Source organism: Buteo buteo, chromosome 10, assembly GCF_964188355.1.
Source record: "Buteo buteo chromosome 10, bButBut1.hap1.1, whole genome shotgun sequence".
Lineage (NCBI taxonomy): Eukaryota > Metazoa > Chordata > Aves > Accipitriformes > Accipitridae > Buteo > Buteo buteo.
The window spans coordinates 21,455,118-21,479,785 of record NC_134180.1 but is presented as its reverse complement, the minus strand read 5'-3'; the positions used below and the strand labels follow the sequence as shown (position 1 = coordinate 21,479,785).

The 24,668-nt window shown below is 37.9% G+C and overlaps 1 long non-coding RNA gene across 1 annotated transcript in view; it reads left to right on the top strand.

Moving 5' to 3' along the window:
- The window catches only part of LOC142036016 (uncharacterized), a 51,724-nt gene extending 28,973 nt beyond the window's left edge, over positions 1-22,751 (top strand). Inside the window, exons 2-4 of the long non-coding RNA XR_012652033.1 lie at positions 17,422-17,476; positions 21,841-21,932; positions 22,452-22,751. This is a non-coding gene — a long non-coding RNA (uncharacterized LOC142036016). The remainder of the gene's footprint in view (positions 1-17,421; positions 17,477-21,840; positions 21,933-22,451) is intronic.
- The last annotated feature ends 1,917 nt before the right edge of the window (positions 22,752-24,668 follow it).

Sequence of the window (24,668 nt, the reverse complement as noted above, 5' to 3'; positions counted from 1 at the left end):
TATCCATGGGCAAAAGATTATGTATTTTATTTCCCACCCCTTTTCCCAGTAAGGCTACCAGTCTTTCTGGCTGATCCATTCTCTGTAAAAATCTGAGACCCTTCTCAAAATTTGGCATTATATTTGCTGTGACTCAGAGGCAGTTTTAATGACAAGGTTATTGTCAATTGTTCAAACATTTCATCTTTGAGTTCGTTTACATGTCTTGTCTGAGTCATATGATATTCACCCAACTTACTAAACTTGTTTTCTGTTGGAAAGCTTGTCATAGAAGAAAAGAATTATTGGATTAAAATGTGTTTTTTATTGTTATGGATCCAGATACTACAGTACTGAAGAGAATGGGAATTTTGCCAGTAAATCTGGGAGGACAATCTAGGACTGTTTAAAGAGAAAAATATTACTGAATAAATTAAACAGATTTGACGTAAAATACCAGTGTCCAGGTCTGTGACAAGAAGGAATAGACTCAAATCGCATAACGGGAAACGTAGTAAACAGAAAACATTTAGGATTTCTAAGGGATCGATTGTTCTGTCCTTTAAGGTTTTAAGGACAGAGCAGGCATGTGTCTGCTGGGGATATCACAAGTAAAACTGGTCTTTCTTGAAGAGGAGGGAACAGAGAGCCACCTGTGGAAGCAGACTATGTTGTTGTTACTGAAAGTACTGTGAATGGATGTAAAGCCTCAAAAGGTGATCTGTGGAACTGCAAAAAGTTGTGAAATATGCATGCAAAGAAGTGCAGTGGATAGATGGCTAATGGCACCACATACTAGGTATCAAGCTCTTGACTGTTGTCAACACCCAGCTGGTGTGTCATGACAATAACAAAATGTATGATACTATAAAAGCAATTAAATTGCATGGACTGATATGCAAAGTACTGATTTGTTTTCACCTCACTTTTTCAGCCTCCAGGCAACATGAGATATAGAGTATGGCTGTAGATCTTTTTTCCCCCCAAAATTCATGTGATCCATCAAACCAGTTGAAAAACTCTGATGTAGATTATTTTTTGAGGTGATCACTATATTCTATAATTCTGTCACATAGAACATAGAACTAGGCAATAGAGCTGATCACTTGTTTTTTAACTAAAAATTTTCATGTATTTCTGATAACAGAATGCAAAATTTCCCCAAAGATTATTTTCCACTGCGAGGAAGCTGATTGTTTATACACCTCTTTTTGTCATGTTTCCGCTTTTTGTTCTTATTAATAGTTTTTGGATTCTGACTTGAACTGCACTCATGTTTATTTTTAAGGTCTGCTTTTGAGGTAGGTAGAATTATCTGGGAGATAATTAGTCTGTCTTTGTACTGTCGTTCCTTCCAGATGGATGGATGCTTGGGTCACCCACACAAACTAGTGAACCTAAATGCATGATTTCCCATTTGTTGAGCTTAAGGTCTGTGTCCAACAGTTCAAAACTAGTAAAAATCAGATTCTAGCAGCAGTATTTTGAGCACATTACTGGGTAACCAATACTTTTTATATATTTAATGAAGTAAAGCATACATTATATGTTAGTGTTGATAATTGTCTCAGGGCTGGAATGGGGTAGTTTCTTGTGGAAACCTTAGAGGAAGCTTATAAATGAACTTTTTTTAAACAGTAAGAAATAAGTGTTCCTTTTTTTCTTTTAAACCCAGAAAAATACCAATTCAACCTGCTTAAACCCTAATTCCCTTTTTAGCATGTTAAGCATTGTCACAAGACTTAGAAAGAGATGTATTTTTAATGTCTAGATGAGATGGTCAGTCACTCTCTGGGAACCTTCAACAAAATGCTGGCTGGTTTCCTGGCTTCATTAAAATCCACATGTTCCTCTTTTTGCAAGGAGATCAGTCCAGACAATTACACAGTCCTGAATTTAGGCTGCCTCCCAACTTACAAGGGCATCTTCCCATGGTTGTTATAATAGGGATAATTGGAGCCTCTTTACTTATCTACCATTACAAGAGAGAGTTTGCTTGAAGAGTGCAGAATTAGAGGAGTGTATGGTACAGTTATTGCTATTAGAGGCAGCGTAGTAAGAAACAGTGACAGAAAAATGGGAGAAGGATGATGTACTAAAACAATATTCTTAGGTGCTATAATTATTTCCAAGTGAGCAAAGGAGTGTAATGATGCTGGGACATTTATGTCTAGAATATAGTGAAATTCCACCTTGTGTAATCAGCCATTCACCCTCCCTGTAAAGAGCAATTGCCACGTACTAGTAAGACTTCAGAGTTTAACAGTAATGTCAAATTTACCGTATTTCTATAGAAATACTATTTCAGTTGTACTGCATTACATATTATCCAGCTAATTGCTGTCATATGTTCCCCATAAATTACTCCACAGTATGAAACAAAAATCCTATAGGCAACTGGCCATGACTTTTTGAATATATATTATGTTTGAGAGGTGAAGCTTGTTGATATAGTAAGATACATCTTTTTGCAGAAATGCACTATTTCGGTAAAGGTTTTACTGGAGACATTTCTTAAATTCAGGAAGGAAGGAATGCTAATGCAAAGGCAAAATAATTCACTGTGGAAGGGATCTGTAGTAGGAAGAACACCTTCCTGGGTTATAGGTCCTGGTTCTGTCTAATTTAGAATAGAGACTTCAATCTGAATCTCAGCCCACTGCATTTTCCTCAGGGCAGTATAGTTAAGGTGAAGTTTCAAGAGATGGCTGGTAGTCCATGACTGAGGATAGTGCTGGACTTCTTTTCTTTCCTGCTTCTGTGAACCTAATCTGTTACGTGAGCTCTGATGCTCATCTGAGTCCTTGGAAAGCCTGCTAGTCTTTCTAAGCTAGAAGAAAAAGACATTAAAAAAAAAAAAAAGTTATTTAGCTGAATGGGCTTAATGAGAAGCCAGAGATGTTGGAAGGGAAAAGGAGGCAGTTCAGGCCTGGGAGGATTGGGAAGGTGGATTTCCCCTTTGGCAGCAGCAAATCATTGGACTAAAAGAGAGATGTCATAAGAAAATCTGCTGATCTGCTCTTTTGTGCAGTATCTCCTATTAGCATGGCCCTATTTTCTGTAAATAAACAATTATTTGGCTAGAGAGCTTGTCTAACTTTGAAAAAGGTTTGATCATGACATTAACCAGACATGTAAGAGAACTCGATTGATAGACTGTTTTTATGACTTTTTTTAATGGTCTCAGTTCTGTTCCAATTAAAAAAAAAACAACAAAACAACAAAACTTGTATTTCAGATATATTCTTCCTTAATCCTCAGTGATGTGGCTGGTCCAGTGCAGGAAAATACCATTTTCTCAGCTAGTTGAATGATTTTGGCCTATAAATAGGTTCTGAATCTCTGTGAAATACCATAAGACTGCTACATAAAATGGCGTCAATTTCTCTCATTCCTTCTCTCAAAATTCACAACTCTGTACCTGTCTGAAATTTCACATTTTTCTGTCTTAATGCAAAACTATGCTTTTTCTGTCACCTTTCTGCTTGTACTTTTGTCTTGTTTGTTCCAAAATAATTTGAGATTCATTTATGGCAATGTCTAGAATGGTACTTGTTTACCTGAGACTGCTGACTGACATTGCTTTTTCTGATTCTACTTAAATGTAGCATAAAAAACGGGATTTTTTCCTTTCATCTATATCATCCTTTTCAATGCTGTCACAGGGGAATTTTGGTGGGATGGCCACACAAGCAGAACCACACCACTGAAGGACTAGAATAACAGAGGGCTTTAAACTAAGTTATTTGAGGAGGAATAAGCTGTTGAAATAGAATGACTCTACTGAGTCTGACTGCATCTGCTGGAGACTTTTTCAGTATACCTATTTAGATGGTGATAGTGTGAAGGAATCATACCACCAGCCCAATACTATAGATAGTCTATCATGACATTTTAAGCCTAGACGAGATGCTGAGGCCAGCTGACAGCAATGGATGCTGAGTGAGATCAAGTCTAACTCCTTGTTGTGAGTTTGTTTGTTGCCCCCCATAGGGATTTGTACTGATCCCTGCTCCACTGTCCGAGATGAATTAAAGACTGCAAAAATTGTATTTTACTAATTTGTTTTTCTTTTAGTATTTGAGCCACATTCTGCTCTGAAATGCATGACCGTTTCTTTCACTGAAACAAATACAGATACAGAACATGTTTGGGGGCAAGAGTGATCTAAAGTGTTTCAGCTCAGAACTTGCAATCTCAGACAGGATTCTTTTACTTTGCACTGTCTGTTTAATTTTCTGATTTGGTGATGCTTTTATGTGCAGGTCACAGTGGTAGGGGTGACCTGAGAAACATAAGACCTTTGGAGGATTTGACTCCAGGAGATTTGTTGGAACAAGGACTGAATGATGTGGGCTACTTCCTTTTAGAAAGTAATCACTACATTAAAGAAAAACCAACAAAACAAAGCAAAAAATTGTCATTTTTGCTTACCGTATGTGTGAGGTTATCTTAAAACATAATGGAGAATATGTAAGAGAAATGGTGAAACAGTATAGTGTTTGGATTGATAGGTAATCAATAGTCAACTGATGAAGACAGACCAATTTCTCAGCAGCCACAGAACCAACACACTTAAAAGCACATTATGGCTGTTGTAAAGTAGTTAACACAGGTTATAAAAGAGCTAATCCCCTTGAAACCTAATGTTACTACACGTAATGATTTTTATTTTTTTTTAATGTGGACTGCCTTCTGGCCAGGTAATTAAAATAAATAATAAACCAGTAGTTAATTGTCCATAGTGGCCACTAATGCAGGGATTCCCACTTTAATTATTAATAACATGCTCTTTGCTTATCACCTTGATTATTTTTTTCTTTCCTGCTTTTCCTTCATACCGACTGATGTCTTCATTTTTCTGCATTTTTGATAGAAAGCACAAGTTTTTACTAGTCTCTTACTTCATTTGACATTATCTCCGTACTATAGTGCTATTGCTTATCCACCTCTTCCAGTGGAACAGGTGCTATTGCTGCCTTTTCTTTGTATTCATTCATAGTTGTCAACTTTTTCTGGCAGGTAATTACTACAGATATGTCACTGGATATGTCTTCTCCTTTTCCAGTGTTGTGTTTTTTAGAGTTCTGCATTACAAAATCTTTATTTGTAGATTTCACTGGGTCTTATAATAGACCTCCAGGACTGTGTTTCACAGCCTGTGTGCTGGAAATTTCCACTGGGTCGTTCTTAGCCTTTTCTGCAAAGCCAGGGGATTGAGACAAGGGAATAAAAATTACAGCATAACAAAATTAAAAGGTTCTCTTTAGTAATTTTATCTAGAAGTGTTGAGTGCTGTGTTTACAAGTGCAGTCCACTGGACATTACTGTGGAAGTGATTGCACTTGACAGGGTGGAGGAAGACAAAAACTTCCCCCCTTACTTTTTATATCTTTATAAATAACAAAACAGATAATTGATTCTGTATTTTCATTTCTGACTTTCCACTAGCTTTTTATGCCTATGTAGTAAGCCATGTGTATGCTAATTGTGGAACACAAAAAACTTGTATAACCTTTATGGTGGCACCAAGTGGGTCTTGGAGGGTGTTCTGTTTGTTTTGGTTTGTTTCTTGAGGTTTTCTTTGTTATAGGTTGCTCATGGTTCACATCCTTGGAAACTATTAGAGATTAGAGGAGTGGAAAACACTTCTTAGGCTTTCTTGATGCGCTGGTGTGAAGAAAGTGAAGAGGCTCAAAGCTTTTCTGACAGGTTATGCAAATGACCTTTCTAGCGGCCTGGAATATCAAGACTAAAGGGGTCCTTAATGTGAACCATTTGTCATGGCTGTGTCATTTAGTGAGTATGTCTTTCTATAGGACTGTCAGCTTACGCAGAATTTATATCTGCATGCATGTTTCAACCTTCTGAACTGTGCTAGTACAATTGTTTGTGCAGCTGTATTTGAAAAGAGATATGGGAATAATTTGGGGTTAATAGAAAACAAGCCAGAGAAAAAGGTTATCCCAGATCTATTACATAGCTATTTTCATTGCACAACTACAGAAATTGTTCAAGGAAGAAGAAAGAAAGAACATATTTTGTGGGTTGGGGATTGAAGTAATTTTCACAGGTGCTGCAGCTAAACCAAAAGCTGGTAAAACCTGCAATTTTCAGGCATTAAGAAAGAGTGATGCAGTATGTGCTCTGATGATTGTACATGCCCTTTGGATTACCTTTGGTGGAGTGGTGTCCCACTGTCCACAACCAGTATGTGTGAGTAGCTTTGAACAGTCACTGTGAAAAAGCCACAGATAAAAGTTTGTTATTTTTTACTTTCACATACTCAATGTTTTCTACTTGTGTTCTTGGTGCTATAGATCATTCATACTACAGCACCTTTGTGCCGGCACCCTTTATTTACACTAAAAAATCCCAAACAATTATCAGTTTACTTGTGTTACTGGTTAAACTACAAAAAAGAAGGGAGAGAGAAAAAGAAAGCTTTTACCTACAAGATTTTGGACTATTAAACACAAGGGCTTGTGTCATCCTTTTATTTAATAAAACCGTCAATTTTTCACAAATCTATTGTAATTAGACTTTACTACTCTGATCTGAAACCTGATCTTCTGAAAGGAGATATAGCTGTGTTATCAGTTGACAGGTTCAAACATGAAAAATAAGATAATGAATGTTGCAAAAAGTAAATGAAGCATACATAATACACCCAAGATTATATATAATTTTGTTAAATTAATACACCATGTCTTAAAGGTAGCAGAAATACTGTGAAATGTCTTGATGAAACGGAGAAAGAAAATGTTTCATATTAATGCCATTCTAATGGAAAAGCACTTAAAGCAAATAACTGTAATTTGCATTCTGATCCGTGTTCTGTGAAGTGGCTTATCAAAAAGAAATACTCCATTACTTCTTTATAATAAAGTTCTAATTTTGAATTAAAAAATACTTTTCAGGTGGATCATTAGAACAAATTCCGTCCTTTAAAAGCCTGTCTGCCTTATCAGAGCATAACTTGCAAAATGCATTTTAAACAATTTCATTCTGTACGTGACAGGCTAATTTTTGTGTTCAGGGGTAATTATTTAAACTTGTAAGATTCCTGTCCATATTTTTTTCCCCTTTTGCATACAGAGACAGCAAATTACTTTAGGAACAACCTTGTTCTGTTCCAAGAAGATTTTTGTAAGAGATATTATTTAAAAAATCTGGCCACAAAAGTATGTTCTTCAAAAAAAAAGTGTGCAGAAACATATCAGTGGAGACAATACTACAGCTGATAGGAATAGTTAATTAGGAAATTCTTCATTTATGAGCACACTATATGAGAACTGAACTGCATAAATTTCTACACTTTAAGTCGTGGAGTTCCCACTCATTTTGGTCCTGTGAAATGAGTCAGTGCTGATTGTCTCTCTACCCCCCCCCTTTCTTTTTTTTCTTTTTTTCTTTTTTTCTTTTTTCTTTTTTCTTTTTTCTTTTTTCTTTTTTCTTTTTTCTTTTTTCTTTTTTCTGTTTTTCTTTTTTTCTTTTTTTTCTTTTTTTTCCTTTTTTTTTTCTTTTTTTTTATGACTAGTGATTTTGGATAAGAGACTCAATTTCTGAATGGTAAGAAGGTGACTATTTGGATGAGTCTGATTTGGAGAAGGAGATAATTAGCAAATTATGTTGGCCTTAGGAAAACTGCAGATGAACACCCAAAAATGATCAGAGTAACTGTGCATCTGAAACTTAATGAAGCAGGTATAATTCATCATGGATTGTCTATGACATGGAACATTTTAAGATTTATGTACCGTACTGCATGAACAACCACTAGTAGTCTTTACTGCAGCTGCCATTATTTTTGAGGAGCTGAAAACCTGCTGTGCTCATCTAAGGGCAAGGGCTTGTTATTACCATCTCTTGCTTTGACAGGCGTCATGGCTTAAACTAGTTTTTACATTTGGAACTAAAGTGGTGGATAATCACTAAAAATGAAAGTAACAAAATCAACCTATTGAAATTAATTTCACTAAGTATTGGTAGGCAGCAGTGGAATGTTGCAATCGATATTTGCTTTGATCTTACAGCATAGAATAATGTTGTTGATTTGCTTACTTTAATGTCTAGCCTATTTGTGATGAAACAAATCTTACCTGCTCTTTTGAAATTGAAATATGGTTCAGCGAATGCATAAAACATTTTAAATGCTTGGCTCCTGTTGATAGCACTGTAATGAGGTTGGAAATGTACTTATCTGTAGGCATTGTATAAAGCCTGAGTATAGCTATCAGGGTACCAGCAATTGCTTTGGAAAACAGATTTCTAAAACATCTAGGGCTCTGCTGAATGCTGAGTCATTTCTACTTTCTCTGTGAATGATTGCTAGAAACTAGAGTAGCCGAGTGGCCTGTTTTATAATAGGAGGGACCTGTGGCTCAGCACAGTGTGAACTTTTCTGTACCTAATTAATGACTTGTGTACAGCATGCTCATCTGGGAGAAGCTGTATAATATGGTCTAAACAAATGCAGGGAACCAAAACATGTTCTAAATTAATAACGATGTTCTAAATCAATAACCATGCATCAGTTTCAGACTTAGAAGAAGAGAGGGAGGAGAAGAAGCAGTGGATAGATGATTTAGAATCTCTTCAGTACAACAGTTAGAAATAGTTTCTTAAAGAAGCCAAATTTAGATGCACCTCACATAGTGTTTTCAGTTGAGGGTCACAAAATTTACTAGAGCCTTTGTCAGCAGTCAGGAAGAAAACAGTCACATGGTTTGAAAGACAATTCATGCTGCAATGCCAGCTTCCTGCAGAAATATCTGATGTTATTTAAAATACAGAGTCAGGAATGGATGTCATCAGGGCTAAAATGTGTGCACCTCCTTGAACCAACTTGTTATCTTTAAATATGTGAGTATTTGTGTGGAAGGATAATTTGGAACCTTTGCGACTGATTTAGTAAGTGCCTGAGTTTTGGTAAATACTACTTTTACTTTTTCTATAATTCATTAAAGATACTGCAGTTACCTATATGGATTTTGTTATAATAGCCACCACCAGTTTTTATGTCCATCTTCAGTGGAGAAGATGCAATTAATCAAAGGCTTGACCTTGCGTAACATTGACTGTCACAATAAATTAAGTACCAGTTAAATTAAATATTACTTAGAAGATTTGAAATAAATTAGTAGAATATTAATTGACAATTGTGAAATCATTTTGCTTGAGGGATGAATCATTTCTCCCGAGAATGGCTATACTGAAGTTAGTAAATAAATCCGGCAACTCGAGTAAATACAGTAAAACATTTATTAAAAGAATTAGCTGAATTGCCTCTTTACAGATAAAATCAACTTTTTTTTGTGATGCTTATTACTCACCTATGGGAGGCTTTGGGGGGGGGACTTATTCCTGTGTTCTTCTGAAGGTAAGTATTGAAATTCCATTTTTCATATTTACTTTTACACTTGGTATAGTTGAATGTCTAGGGTCTGGAAAACTTGGATTGGGCTGAGCACTATTCACTTTTAAATACCAGCCCACTAGTGACATTTCAGTAATACAGGATGTTTCTCTTAGCTGCTGCATACAATCCAGGCTGTGAATAGCATCCTTCTTTTCCCTTGGCCCAGGAAGCATCTAGCAATTGCAGCCTCTGCTTTCAGATGTCTTAGCTCATTCTTCCCACTCAGATTCCAGGCCTTTATAATCAGCTGAATTCATCAGTATATCACATTAGGCTGAATTTATTAGGATATCGCATCAGGCATGCTGGCCAAATATAATGATTACATTTTCAACTGTGTAGAACTAGACTGAATAATCCATTTAAAAGACAAGGATTGTTTTTGATTTCCCTTTTCTGCCTAGTTGTGGAAGTGCTTCTTGTCCTGGTTTCAGCTGGGATAGAGTTAACTGTCTTCCTAGTAGCTGGTACAGTGCTAAGTATTGAGTTCAGTATGCAAAGAATGTTGATAACACTGATGTTTTCAGTTGTTGCTCAGTAGTGTTTAGTCTAAAGTCAAGGCTTTTTCAGCTTCTCATGCCCAGCCAGTGAGAAAGCTGGAGGGGCACAAGAAGTTGGCACAGGACACAGCCAGGGCACCTGACCCAAACTGGCCAACGGGGTATTCCATACCACGGGACGTCCCATCTAGTGTAAGAACTGGGAAGTGGGCGCAGGGAATTGCCGCTCGGGGGACTAGCTGGGTGTCGGTCGATGGGTGGTGAGCAATTGCCCTGCGCATCATTTGTACATTCCAGTCCTTTTATTATTGCTGTTGTTATTTCATTAGTGTTATCGTTATTAGTTTCTTCTATTCTGTTCTATTAAGCCATTCTTATCTCAACCCATGAGTTTTACTTCTTTTCCCTATTTTCTCCCCCATCCCACTGGGTGGTGGGGGAGTGAGTGAGCAGCTGCGTGGTGCTTAGTTGCTGGCTGGGGTTAAACCACAACACTTCTCTGTTATTTTTTTCTGTCAAAACAAGTATTTCGAATGCCTTTTTAGCTTGGCCTAAAACTCATTTGGCAGAAAGAACTAAGGTGACTGGATCCTGAGTGGTGTGCTTTGAATTGCTCTTGACTGGAGATGCCAGGTTTTAGTAAAACTCTACCATACAACATATGTCAGTACTGTTGCTTTCAAGACAGACTTTTACTAAAAGTTACACAGTGAGGCACTATGAATTATTGACAGATAAACCCTTGCCTGTCACATGCTACCTACTCCAGGTGCCTATATCTGCAGTAGACTGGATTGATTCCTCTTTTTGCTCCTCTGTCTGTCTTCATCTCCTAGTGCAATTGATCACTGCCCAGCCACTGTCTTCAGAGTGTGTCCCTACAGTAGCCACCTTGTGCTCTGTTTGTCACCTTTAGCTGACACTATTGATTGCTATTTTTCTCAGTCTCTCTTCTAAAAGCTTGAACAGTATACAAGCCCACGGAGAGCTTAACTAAGTCAAAAGGAAAGAACCCCTTTCTTCATTCTCCACCTTCAGAAAGCACTTAAATGTGTGTGTGTGCTCTTGGCTCAGAGAGGTGTTATTTCTCCTTGACTTACCTCATTTCCTGGGAAAAAAACAACAGAATCTCAAATATTAACGCTGGCAGCTTGCAGTGTTGTGTTTCTTCTCTGAGCCTGCAGGGCATACCTTAGGGAGTTTGTGTTCCCTTCCAAGCGAGGCTTAGTGTGGTGCTTATTCCCTAGAGCCTGAACCGCTATTTAGTGAACAACCTCACTGCAGCTGTGAAGAGGAAAAAAGTCTTGTATTGAGGGAGGCTGGGGATTTTTTGAGCTTGTAACTTTCTTGAATCTCACCCGCTGTCTGAAACTAACAAAGATGATTAGGAAATCTGGAAGGAAACATGATGTCTTGGATTTTGTCATATCCACCCATCAATGCTCTATTCTCTTTCATGCTGTCTAGAGGCCGACATCAAAATGGCAACTAATTAAAAGTAAAAATGTTAGCATCTTTTGAACTCGAGTGATTCTTCAGAGATGAGAGAGGTAGCCATTCTCAATATTTTTATAGCTGCTTACTTTTAACTCTTAAGCCTGTTTGAAGTATGTTTATGTTATAAGCTAATATTGTTGGCAGCTTTATTCTGAAATAAAGTGCATCCACTAATTGGCTCACTTGAATTGTTAGGTGCTGCTTTTTTTTCTCTTTCCAGAATCTATAATTTTTCCTTCTTCCCTAGAAATTATGGCAAAATTCACCTCACAGTAACAGTAAGAACAAAGTAAAAAAAAACCCAAACAAACAAACAAAAAACACCTGAAACAAACCAAAACCAAAAAAAAACCCCAAAACAATGAAACAAAACCAACCTGGATTCTGATTCTCAGTTGTTGTGGATTCTGGTGGATTCAGCGAGATAATAGAAGTTTGGGGTTTTTTTAATAAGCTGATCATTAATGTCCCTGTAGTGTTTTGATATAAGACACCTAATTGCTGCTATTCTTGCTCTTAAGAGGAAAAGTGTCTCAAATCTGAAATTAAGACAGAAAGTCCCCTTTTAGTATAGATTGACACAGAAGTTGGGATACTGCTCTTTGCTTCTTTAGGACCATTTTTCATTTAGTGGAATTTGTTTGGAATAGATCATCTGTTTTCCATAACACATGATCCTGTCATATGAGTGTGATTGCTTTTTCTTCAAATTTTTTTTTTCTTTTGTTGTTTTTTTCAGTGTGTATATGGCTCTTTTGCTACTGTCCTAATCATACACATAGGTTTATTCACTACTTCTCTTTTCAGGTGATTTCTACCAAATAAGAGCTCCAGTCCTTATAGGAGTTAGGTGAAACACTCCTGTACAGTCACTCTTGCTAGAAGAGGTTGTTTACCAGCATACATTTTAATAGTATTTATCCAAGGTATTTTTGATTAAAAGGGATCAATTAAGTGTATTGAGGAACTTCTCAAAAGCTGAAGAGAATTCCTGTTCGAATGTGTTTCATGATATCCATCAAAACGGTATTCTCCTTTATACCTTATAACTCTTAATTACTCTTCTTTCCTGGTGCTTTAAAATATTTGTAAACAATCTTCTTCCTCTCTCACTTTCCTGTTCTCCTTATAAGTATGTTGCCATGCTATATGTGTGTGCATATTGCTTCTTTTAATTGTCGTTTATAATTAAGTCTAAGTTGCATATCTATAAATTTTGCTGTTCTTCTCTGGCTTCTCTGATTTACCAATTTCTTTGCACTAATGAGATACACAGAATGTAATTAAGTTTGGAGTGCATTCATTCACACTGGAAAAATGTAGAGAAAAACAGTACTTTTATGTTTCTTTTAGACCTTTAAAATTGCCGCTCATCTCTATGACAAGGTGACTCGCTTAGTGGATGAGGGAGATGCTGTGGATGTTGTCTGCCTAGCCTTTGATACTGTTTCCCACAGCATTCTCCTGGGGAAAATGGCTGTTCATGGCTTGGACAGGCATATTCTTCAATGGGTAAAAAACTGGCTGGATGGCTAGGCCCGAAGAGTTGTGGTGAATGGATTTAAATCCAGTTGGTGACCAGTCACAAGTGGTGTTCCCCAGGGCTCAGTATTTGGGCCAGTTCTGTTTAATATCAATGATCTGGGTGAGGGGATCAAGTGCACCCTCAGTAAGTTTGCATATGACACCAAAGTGGGCGGGAGGGTTGATCTGCTCAAGGGTAGGAAGGCTCTACAGAGGGACCTGGACAGGCTGGATCAATGGGCCGAGGCTAATTGTATGAGGTTCAACAAGGCCAAGTGCCGAGTCCTGCACTTGGGTCACAACCACCCTGTGCAACACTACAGGCTTAGGGAAGAGTGGCTGGAAAGCTGCCTGGAGGAAAAGGACCTGGGGGTGTTGGTCGACAGCCAGCTGAATATGAGCTGGCAGTGTGCCCAGGTGGCCAAGAATGCCAACAGCATCCTGGCTTGTAGCAGAAATAGTGTGGCCAGCAGGACTAGGGAAGCAATCGTCCCCCTGTACTCGGCACTGGTGAGGCTGCACCTCGAGTACTGTGTTCAGTTTTGGGCCCCTCACTACAGGAAAGACATTGAGGTGCTGGAGTGTGTCCAAAGAGGAGCAACAAAGCTGGTGAAGGGTCTAGAGCACAAGTCTTACGAGGAACAGCTGAGGGAACTGGGGTTGTTTAGTCTGGAGAAAAGGAGGCTGAGGGGAGACCTTATAGCTCTCTACAACTACCTGAAAGGAGGTTGTAGCGAGGTGGGTGCTGGTCTCTTTTCCCAAGTAACAAGCAATAGGATGAGAGGAAATGGCCTCAAGTTGCACCAGGGAAGGTTTAGATTGGATATTAGGAAAAATTTCTTCACCAAAAGGGTTATCAAGCATCAGAACAGGCTGCCCAGGGAAGCAGTGGAGTCACCATCCCTGGAGGTTATTTAAAACATGTGTAGATGTGGGACTGAGGGATGTGGTTTAGTGGTGGATTTGGTGGTGCTAGGTTAATGGTTGGACTCGATGATCTTAAGGGTCTTTTCCAACCTAAATGATTCTGTGTTTTTTGAGCTTTAATTTTTCTGTCTATTTTGCTATTTTGCATATGTCCTTACCAATGAATCTCATCTTGTTGATCCAGACATATTTTGAATCTAGCTACTGTTATTTCAGCATTGATCTTTCATCATTCTTGAACCTTAAACCTCCTGGGTCCCTCATGGCCAATCCAAGCACTCAAGAATTATGAAATAAAAGGAACCTAAATTATTATCCTTTAATCTGCTTTTACATTGGGTTGTCATCTGAGCTACAGATTCAGGTTTTCCTCTCACAACCATAACAGTAAGAAACTTTGCATTACTTTTAGATAAAAGCTGGGTTGGCCTAGAATCAAATTCCACAGCTAGTGGCTTAGTTATTGAACCACTGTGATGGACATACCGATGGATTTAATGTAACAGTGATACATTTCTAGGCTAGTCAAAAGTCTTTAGTGTATATTCTTGTAGTGGTTAACTGGAAATGGATTGAAATCCTAGCATTGGAAAGTACAGTGCTATTTATCCTGCTTGCAGTTTCAATAAAGAAAAGAATGCCTTGTGTAAACTCTAGCAATTATCCTGTATATTTTATTTAAAAAAAAAAAAAAAAAAAATCTTATTTAGTGTATGTTGACTCCGAGCAGCAAGTAGTCAAGCCTGGATAGTTAAAATTATAGAGTGAAATGAGTAAATCCCAATTCAGTTGCTATGGCTTAGAAGCAGTTTATCTGTAGTGGAAAGAAAGAGCAGCAAATGAAAATGCTTTTATGAGAAAACAATGTTTAAGAAATATATTGATCCTAGTACTCTGCTAGACATCCTTTGTTTTAAGGTTTCTGGTAAACACAACTACTTTTTCATGAAAAGGAAAACAAAAAAGCTTTTTGGTTGTCCAATTAAACAACAGTTTACGATTCTAAGGAAAAAAAATCTATCTTCTATATGGCAGTTGGCTTTTAAATACAGACCTGGAATTGCTGTGATTTAGAACTAGGAACATGGGAGAGATGTCCTTCGTAAAGGAGAGCGTATTTTGGAATTATTCTGGTTCAGATCACTTGGTATTGTGGGTTCTTTTTTGTTTGTTTGTTTTCTTTTCTTTTTCATTTATTCCTATTTCCTCCTTAGCTCCTTAATACCTCCTCCTCACACATGCTTTGCTCATTTTCTTCCAAGCTGTATCTCTGTAGTCATGGTGGTGGCACTCCACATCAGTTCTGAGGGACAGCAGAGGGCTGGAATAGAATTTCAACCTTTTCTCTGAAGGAGGGATAACAGTATGATATCTAAAGTAAAATGGTTCTGCTCTAGACGGAGATACTGTCTGTGTCTGGGAAATTTCCATCGGTGCAAGGTCCAGGGGAAGTATATGTCTCCCATGTTCACATGAGAGATGTGTACCAGCTGCAGATATCCCACTGGATGACCTCAAGGTCCTTTGCAAATCTGTATTTCTGTCATCAGTGAGCTTTGGGTTTTTACCCTACGTTTCTCGGGAAGGAAAGGTAGAAGCAAGAGCTCAAGCATATGGTTACATAGTGGAGAATCTGCAAAGAGAACAACCATGGGAGATCAGGATTCGGAAATGCTGCTGCTGAAGAAACTTCAGTTCTTTCTATTGTGTTTGATCCTTAATTTTAGTCAGTTGGCTGGAACGTAGTGAACAGACAGTTCAATTTTCAGCACTTACCTGGGCTTTCTGAACACCTGATAAGAAATGAGTGAATACGAGAATATGGAGATGTAGTGATGTCTCTACATGCAAAAAGCAGAATGCCAAAACCAGAGGAACAGATTTTCCAGCAACAGAAGAGAAATCAACTGGTGAACATCTGGTTTTGTGAAGAAGGGCAAATAATTTTAATCTGCACTCTAATATGCTTTAACTGATGAAGAAGGAAGAATATTTATTTTAGGACTTGCCTCTAATCTCAGTTCTTCAGTCACCAGCAAATCTCATTTTAAAAAGAGGGAGGGTTTTATGAATTAGTTGTTCTTGTCCTTTCATGGTTTTAGCTCTTGTAAGGATGCAGAAGCCAAAAGGCTCAATAGCGTTTTGTTTTTCACTGAGGGGTGTAATGTTGAATGAAAGATGATTTCGTTATTTTCAATAGAGCAAAGAATCATTTCATACTTCTTTATTCTTTGTGTTGAATTGTGCAATAATTCAGCACTTGTGGATTTGAGTAAAAGTATATGGATTTATGAGCATGTACAAATAATAAGGTGTTGTATCCCCTTGTTATTTCTTCTCAGTTGTCTGGAATGAAACTGAAATTTGCGCCGTCTTCATGCTAGCTGGCATTGTGTCTTCTCCTGTTTGTCCTTTATTAGGCTATTTTCCCATTTGTGTTTCATGTATTGAGGCTCAGATAAAGTAAGGGAACAAAGTATTCAAAGAGATGTCAATAGTGCTCCTACAATACTTCTGTTTTCGATTTGGCACTGCTACATGATGAATATATGGATGTTTTCAAGGTGGTGTCTTGAGTGATTTTTAGGTATGCCAATCTGAGAGTGAACAAGAAATTTACCCCATGTGAATTATATTATGCTTTTTTTTCTTCAGTCGAGCTTAACTTTGTGTTCTCTTAGAATATTTTACAACTTATCTGGGCTAGTTTTGATCAATCAAAGTTTTTTTTAATCAGAATATTTGGTTGACCATTAATCAGTATTCCAGATTATAATTTCAAATATTTTCATCCAATACAAAAAGAACTGTAAATCATACTTTAGGCCCCAGCTACAGTTTTTACCTATATTAAAACTGGAATTTATCTTTATATTTGCTTTACATAACCATTTGTGATAAAATAAAGGATGTTTCTTACTAAGGATAGAGCTGAATGATTTTCCTGTTCTGTGAACATTTTGGAGATTTAAAAACTTTTCCTGATCTGTATGGGGGTGAACCTGACTCCATTCCAAATTTTCCATTAACCTCCTCCCCTCCCTCCCCGAGGTAGGAATGCTTGGGACCAGGAGATTACACATTCTTTCAGTTAGGTGGCATTGATCCTGCGAGAGCCATTTCATAGCTGGCTGAACATTGTGCCATAGAGGATTTCTCTCTCTAGTCAGCTCCACTCATCTGCTACAAGAAACTGGAGTTCAGGTCCTGGGGTTCAACAGGCTTGAATATGATTCTGATGCTAGGCCTTCCCCATCTGTTAAGACTCCCTTTAAAACTGATCTCCTTCCTGTTTTGCATTTAGTATTTCTCCTTGTTTGACCAGACATTCCATTCTGGATCCAAGGGACAATTTTCAATAAAAATGCCATAAAAAATTCTTCTTTTAAATGAATTATTCTGTCAAAAATTATTTTATTGGACAATAGCTGACCATCACCGTTGTCCTCAGAGATTAATTTTGGCATATGGTAAATGTCATTTAGTGTTAAGAATATAATGTAAACTCCCCCCTGCCTAATTATCTCAAAAGTTGGATTTTTTTGTTTTCTTTTGTTTTTCTTTGCTTTTCAGACTTATATGATTTGGTGATTGTTCTTCTACATTGTTGGCCGTATGGAGTATTCAGGTACGGTGAGTCTGTATCCACTGAAGTGCAGATCATCTCACCCTGGGGCTTAATGTGCAGCCTTGCAATCTGCCTGGTGGGGAGGTGTGACAGCAGATAATTACAGTTGCTCAGGTGCAAACCACAGAACAAGTTATGGCTCAGTCATGACTATTTTCTTGATCCTTTTTATGGTGGAAGCAGAAAAAAGGAAGGAAGCAAGCTAATTCGCATCAATTGGCTTGTCTCCTATCATCTCCTGGTTGTCTACGCCAGAGCTTCACCTACTTTTTCCCCCAGTCCAATCTTTTACCTTGTGCTTGTTAATTCTAGGGATGGATATTCTCTCTCCTCCCTCCAAAGTCAAAAAACAAAGTGTAGAGCTCAGCTTTTCCTGTTCCCCGATACTGCTACATAAGACCTGTGGCATTCAAACTTTGAGTTTGCTTACTGTTAAGAAATGCTTAGGAAAAAAAGAAAAAAACCAAACAAACCACGCCAAACTTTCTCTGTTAACGAGAATAATCAGTAGGGTGAATTATTATGTGGACAAAATTACTTAACACACTGTAGGTGTATGACAATTAAAAATGTAGCTAAATTGCAGAGTGTAGAAGTTTAGACTGAACTTTATGTAATGCAAAAAGTTAATAAGATACAGAAGTATAGTGAATATGCCCAGAGTGTACGTATTTAAACTCAGCTGCTTCTAACTTTTTTAAACTAAGAGTGGTAGCATTAAAATAATCATCTTGACTGACAGCTAGAATATGTTTCTATTTTTATGTTTTCCCTGGAAACAGCACAAACCTGCAGTTTAATAAGCATTCCTTGATTAAACACTCACTGAATGCCTGTCTGCTGTAATGAGGTGCTAGACTGAGCAGAAAGCAGACATACTCCCAATAATAGCTTCTTATGTTTGAAATGATTTAATTTGATTCAAGCATGGGCTTTAGCGAGGCTGAACCTGCCTGTGTAAATGTATTTGTAAGGACATATTTTAGACTAGTAAGCAGGCTTGGTTGACCTCCTTGTCAGAGTCTCCAAGAAGCAATAAGCTCAGCAATAGGCTCTTACAATGCAAGGACAAAGTCATAAGGATGTCTTGCAGTGTGCTGGTATGTTATGCTACACTTGTGCTTATTACAACTCTGTACATACTCATTTAATTCATTGGTGCCAACCCCTCTCTCAATAAATGGAGTAGTTCAAAGATTCTGAATTAAAATCTCTTTTGTGCAGTGTTATTTAAACAGTTTCTCCTGCAATGGAGACTTAACCATTGTCAGTGATGTTAAAACTAATGTAATTCTTGGTGCCAGGGATGTGCAAAAGGGAGCTGCGCTACTGTTTTAGAATCATACAAGAGCTTAATGCATTCTCACTTAGCTGTTCCATACCCTTGGCAAATTCATGCCTGGCCCTAGAGAGGTAAAGGAAGATATGACATTCTTGCGTTGTTGTAAAAACACTCACAGAAGCACATACATTAAAAAACATTTTAACAAAGGCAAAAATAAACATCACAAAGGCGTAAATTTTGAAGGTAACCTTTTTTTTAAGTGAGTCTGTTATAATAAGTTAGTTGAGATTCTGGATACCTTATTCAGACTGCTGAGTATTTATTCATTTCAATAATCCCGTTGTCTTAAATATGTACTCCATCATGAAATGAGATTGTGGAAGTTATCTAAATTGTAGCTGATAGAAAGTATTTACCTTCCCAGATGCTTGAAAGTCTGGTCACTCAAGTAACTAGGGGCAGAGGGAAGGAAGTCTACACTGCTTATCTGTGGAATAACATGTTCTGCTGATCTGAATTCTAGGGTGGGGGGGGAAAGATGGTAACCTAAATTAATTGGAGTGAGGTAAAATCCTGATAGTTTGTACTTTTCACATAAGTTAGCCATCTGAGCTGCAAAGGACACTTGACTGCAGCTGAATTTTTGCTGGAAAAGACGTTTGTCTGCCTGCCTTTATGTTTTACTACTGGCAAACAAACTTCAGTTAAATTTGCAAAGCTTTTTTCCTTGTTTAGACAATTGTAATATTACAATCAGCTCGTGTGACCAGAAGTTAGGCTGAATACATTGCACAATTGCTTGAATAACTGGTGAATTACTAAGGGGACAAAATCCTTGCAGATGATGCTTAATTTTCATGATGTGTTTGTGTATTATATCTGACTACATAAATTTTTGCTGGAAATTTTTTCACTATTTAATATTGAGTAGTCTTGCAACTGAGATGAGGCTACTGAGTGAAATCTCTATGTGAAGACATGCACAGGAACACTATCCTTTCTCAACCATCCTTGGGAATAATGCTGCCTTTTTTTCTATTCTGACAAGGTGGGTGAGGTTCTACTACTGCCACGCAGAAAGAGAACATTTCCTTCTCTAGTGTCAACTCTGAAAGTATTGGGTATAAATGAGGCCATGGCAAAGGCAGCTGGAGACTGATGGTAAAATGGAGTTCTATTGATTTTTAACATTTCCTTTTTTTCTGTGGCAACATCTTCAAAATAATTTTGCCTTCAAGATATACTATATATACTCTTGATTTTACCTTACCTACAAGCTACCTATGAGAAAAATCCATCCTCTTTTTCTGCTCTTATTGCATATAAATATTTTTGCTCCCAGATATGTCAGATGACTTAATTCTATACTTCCAAGTCCAGTTTTTCGACAAACATAGACCCATAATCCTGGAGCTCTAAGAATTCTCTTGGGCTTCTTTGAATTGCACACAGTTAGTTAAACCATTGGCCTGTATTAGTTTTTAAAAAAGCAACGGCCCAGGAGCAATTGCAACATTAACTTTTAACATAATAAACTTGCAATGGCACAGTCAATAACTGCACTTTCATATAGTATGTAATGTATTATGTGAATGAAGAACGTTTTTCAGTTAATAAAAGTTGCATAAAGCAAGCTTTTATCCGTTAATCTTAAATGACCAGCTAAATCTCAGAGTAAAACCTACTAGATGCTACAAAAGAAGTATTAAATGAAAAAGGGTTTCTAAACTTCAGTTTGGTTAAATCTTTACTTAAAAGAATACTTAATTGTTCTTGAAATAATAATTTTCTAAAAGGATAACAAGGTCCTTTCATCCTGCCACAATAGAAATAGAAAATAGAAATATTTAATACTCACTTTTTATTTATGTCTAGATAAGGTAAATTCACTAAACTATTAAGTTGAAATATGCGATCTGATGACATTACAATACCATTTGTATTTTCATAAAACCACCTTGTCAAAGAACAAAATAACTATTTTATGAGACTAAAAAAAATTTGGTCTTTTTTGGAACCCTATATTTAAAATGGCTAAAAGCAGGTATCTTAAGGGAAGCTGAAGCCTTCTGTTTCTAATCCCCAGAGTATGCTAAACTGGACATTTCTTTAATATTTTCCAGAGCATCGTCCTGTAGTTAGAAAACCGGAGAACTACTTTTTGTCTTTTTAACCAAGTTAACCCAGGTTCTAGTTGTCTTTATTCATTAAGTGCAATATACACATGCATTCGTGTGTAGCTGTATTTTTCCCTACAGTATATCTGTGGACCTTCCACCACAGAACTGGACCAGAAGGGACTAGCAAAGCTGCTAGTAATTCTGTTTTGGCTATGAAGCCAGATATTGCAACCCACTGTATACGTCCTGCAGTTACTGCGAACCTGAGAGCGTGCCACATCTGTTAGGATATTCTTTGCATGTGGCAAATGGAATTTGCAAACTTTGAGGGTTTTCTTTCCCCCCCTGAGGCCAAGGAAAAGAGAAGTGATTATTTTATAGTCCCTCATGGAGTGTAGAATGATCAAATTTATGTGCAATTAAACTTAAATGTTCTATTTAATTCTGTAATAGCAAGCTAGCTTTGGAGATTGGATGTTTTAGACTACATTTAGTACAGAAGACTGTCAGATGGGAAGGTGTCATGACAATGGAGGCAATCACTGTAAGTGTGCGGAATGATCAAAGTCAGGTGTAAGTCAAATTGAATTCTATAAAGCCCCACTTCGTAAAATGTTTTGAGGTTTCATTAAATTACATTTTGAAAATTCAGCCTTACAAGCAGGATAACTAGTATTCCATTCCTTTTTGAATATAGTATTTTTCCAATAACAATTTGACAAAGGTATTTATAGTAGGCTTAACTTTGTAACTGTAGTAAAATACCAACATTCTCGTTCCCTATTTTTAAAGAATTTTATGCTGGGTGCTGTCTTCATTTCAGCTGGAATAAAGTTCATTTTCTTCTTAGTAGCTGGTATAGTGCTGTGTTTTGGCTTTAGGATGAGAATAATGTTGATAACACACTGATGTTTTAGTTGTTGCTTAGCAGTGTTTATACTAAGTCAAGGACTTTTCAGTGTTTCATACTGCCCTGCCAGTGGAGGCTGGGAGTGCACAAGAAGCTGGGAGGGGACACAGCAAGGACAACTGACCCAAACGAGCCAAAGAGGTATTCTATACCATATAATGTCATGCCCAGTATATAAACTGGGGGGAGTTGGCTGGGGGGGCACCGCGGCTCGGGGATTGGCTGGGCATCAGTCAGTGGGTGGTGGGAAATAGTGTTGTGCATCACTTGTTTTGTATATTCTCTTCTTACTATTAATATTATTATTATTTTCCCTGCTTTTTCTGTCCTATTACACTGTCTTTATCTCAGGCCACAATTTGTACTTTTTTTACCCCCTGATTCTCATCCCCATCCCACTGAGGGGGGGAGTGAGCAAGTGGCTGTGTGGTGCTTAATTGCCGGTTGGGGTTAAACCATGACACTGCACACTGCATGTTTGTTTCTTAATCACTAACAGACCTGAGGGCTTGACTGGTTGCAGTTGCATTAAAATAAATCCATACTCACCTTATTGAAGGCAAAAGGGCAGACTGGGTAGTTGCTGGACAGCTCTTCCCTGTGTCTCTGGACAAGGGTGTGACTAGTTTGCTCTGAAGCACTTCTATGTTTAATCCCCAGGGAAAGTAATTACTGGATGACCCTGGATGAGGAGATGGTGAAGACATCATTTTCCCCAATATTCTACTGAATTGATTCAATTCACAAGCAAGTTCTAAGGATACATACATAAATGATCCTGCACATAGTTACTTGGGAAAAGGGGAACAAAAGAAGGCAACTGTTGCGAGGAAAGCAGTTGAAAGGCAACATTAGAGCTGGCCTCATCCTTATACTGTGTGTGCTGCATTATCACATTTCCCATCAACTGCGTACGTGAAAAGAAGTTGGAACCAGAATCAGTCACTGACTCAGAAACCTAGTAAGGTTTGATAAATAGTTGTCAGTGCTTTGTATAATCTGTTAATTTGTTTCTATAAATTGAATAATGTTAGCTTTTGTTATACAAGCATTCTGAACAACTTTACACATTTTGCCCTTCAAAGTAGAAGAAACAATGTTAGGCTTGGAGTGCCTTAGTTATCTTTGATATTTTGTTTGGTGTGGAGACACAGAAAAGATAGTGGCAAAACCCAGGGTTCATAGGGTTCTGGTGTATTTAAATACTGTCTCAAATTATACTGGTAGTAAATGTACTCCAAAAAGCTTTTAATGCAGGCTCCTTGTGACTGAACCCCTATTCGAAGATTTTTTTTTTTTTTACAGAAAGGGTTAGTTTGTACCAGGTTAGTTGTACCATTTAAAAACAGTGATATATTGCATACTACCAAACAATGGAAGGAAGATGAAAAGGTAATTTAAAGTTGTGGATTTTTTGTTGTTGGTTTGGTTTTGTTTTTTTTTTTTTTTTAAACTAGGGTAACCGTGCTTTCCATTTATTTGGTATGTATAGAGAGAAATTCTCTACTGCAGAACAGCAAAATTTACCTGCATTGTATCACAGTTATTTTTATTTAATTTGTAAGACTGAACGCATTCCCTGGCTCTCATCCTGCCTCAGATAGGTCTGCTCTGGTATTTTTCTTTTGAAAACAGGTTATTGTTTACTTTACTTAGTAATTATAGTTTTCAACAGCAAAACTATTTGCTAATATAGGTAATACCAATTTGTTACAGTATTAAACTCATTGGCCTTTTCCTCTTGACTTTAACTGTCAAACAAGTAATTAAATATTATTGATTATTTAGTAATGGCTTAGAAATTGCAACCCAATTTAGAATCATAGAATCATAGAATTGTTTAGGTTGGAAAGACCTTCAAGATCATCGAGTCCAACCATCATCCATACCCACTAAACCATGTCCTGGAGTACCTTGTCTACATGCTTTTTGAATACCTCCAGGGATGGTGACTCAACCACTTCCCTGGGCAGCCTATTCCAATGTCTGACAACCCTCTCAGTAAAGAAATTTTTCCTAATATCCAACCTAAACCTCCCTTGCTGCAACTTGAGGCCATTTCCTCTTATCCTATCTCCAGCCACCTGACAGAAGAGACCAGCACCCACCTCACTACAACCCCCCTTCAGGTAGTTGTAGAGAGCTATAAGGTCTCCCCTCAGCCTCCTTTTCTCCAGACTAAACAGCCCCAGCTCCCTCAGCTGCTCCTCATAAGACTTATGCTCCAGGCCCTCACCAACTTGGTTGCCCTTCTCTGGACATGTTCCAGCAACTCAATGTCTTTCCTGTATTGAGGGACTGTTTTAGGGTGGTTTTGAGGATTCCCAAGAAGGCAAACACGCATATGCTGACTATAAGGGGGAAAAAGCCAGCATTTATTAACTGCAGATGTGCGTTATGCTAAGGGTATCTTGTAAGGCAAATTAACATACCGACCTGAGGACTGTGAGGAAGATGGACCATCAGTATATTCTTGTGCCGTCTTGCGCTGCGAGGTCAGCCCAGCAGTCAGTAGGTGCCAGCTTTACGTGGGCATCCCCACAGAGGCAATGGTAGCCTCGCCATACACCAGCCCCAATGCTCTTCAGAAAAATCCCAGTATTTATACATTTGCAGAGGAACAGGTTTCGGCACATGTGGCCAGCGGGTGCCAAAACATGCCTCAGTTGTAACATAGAGAGACTATGACGCGTGCGCTCCCTGCCCAGGCACGCTGTACGAGCCATAGCCACCCTGTCTATTGGTTCATGGGCTTTGTACACACGGCATGTTGTCATAATCCAGCAGTCACACTCTGATCATGCTCACAGCTGTGCTGTGCAACAGCCTGCTGCCTGTCCTCCCCCAGTATTGCTTAGCTCTCTTATCTCTGTGGTC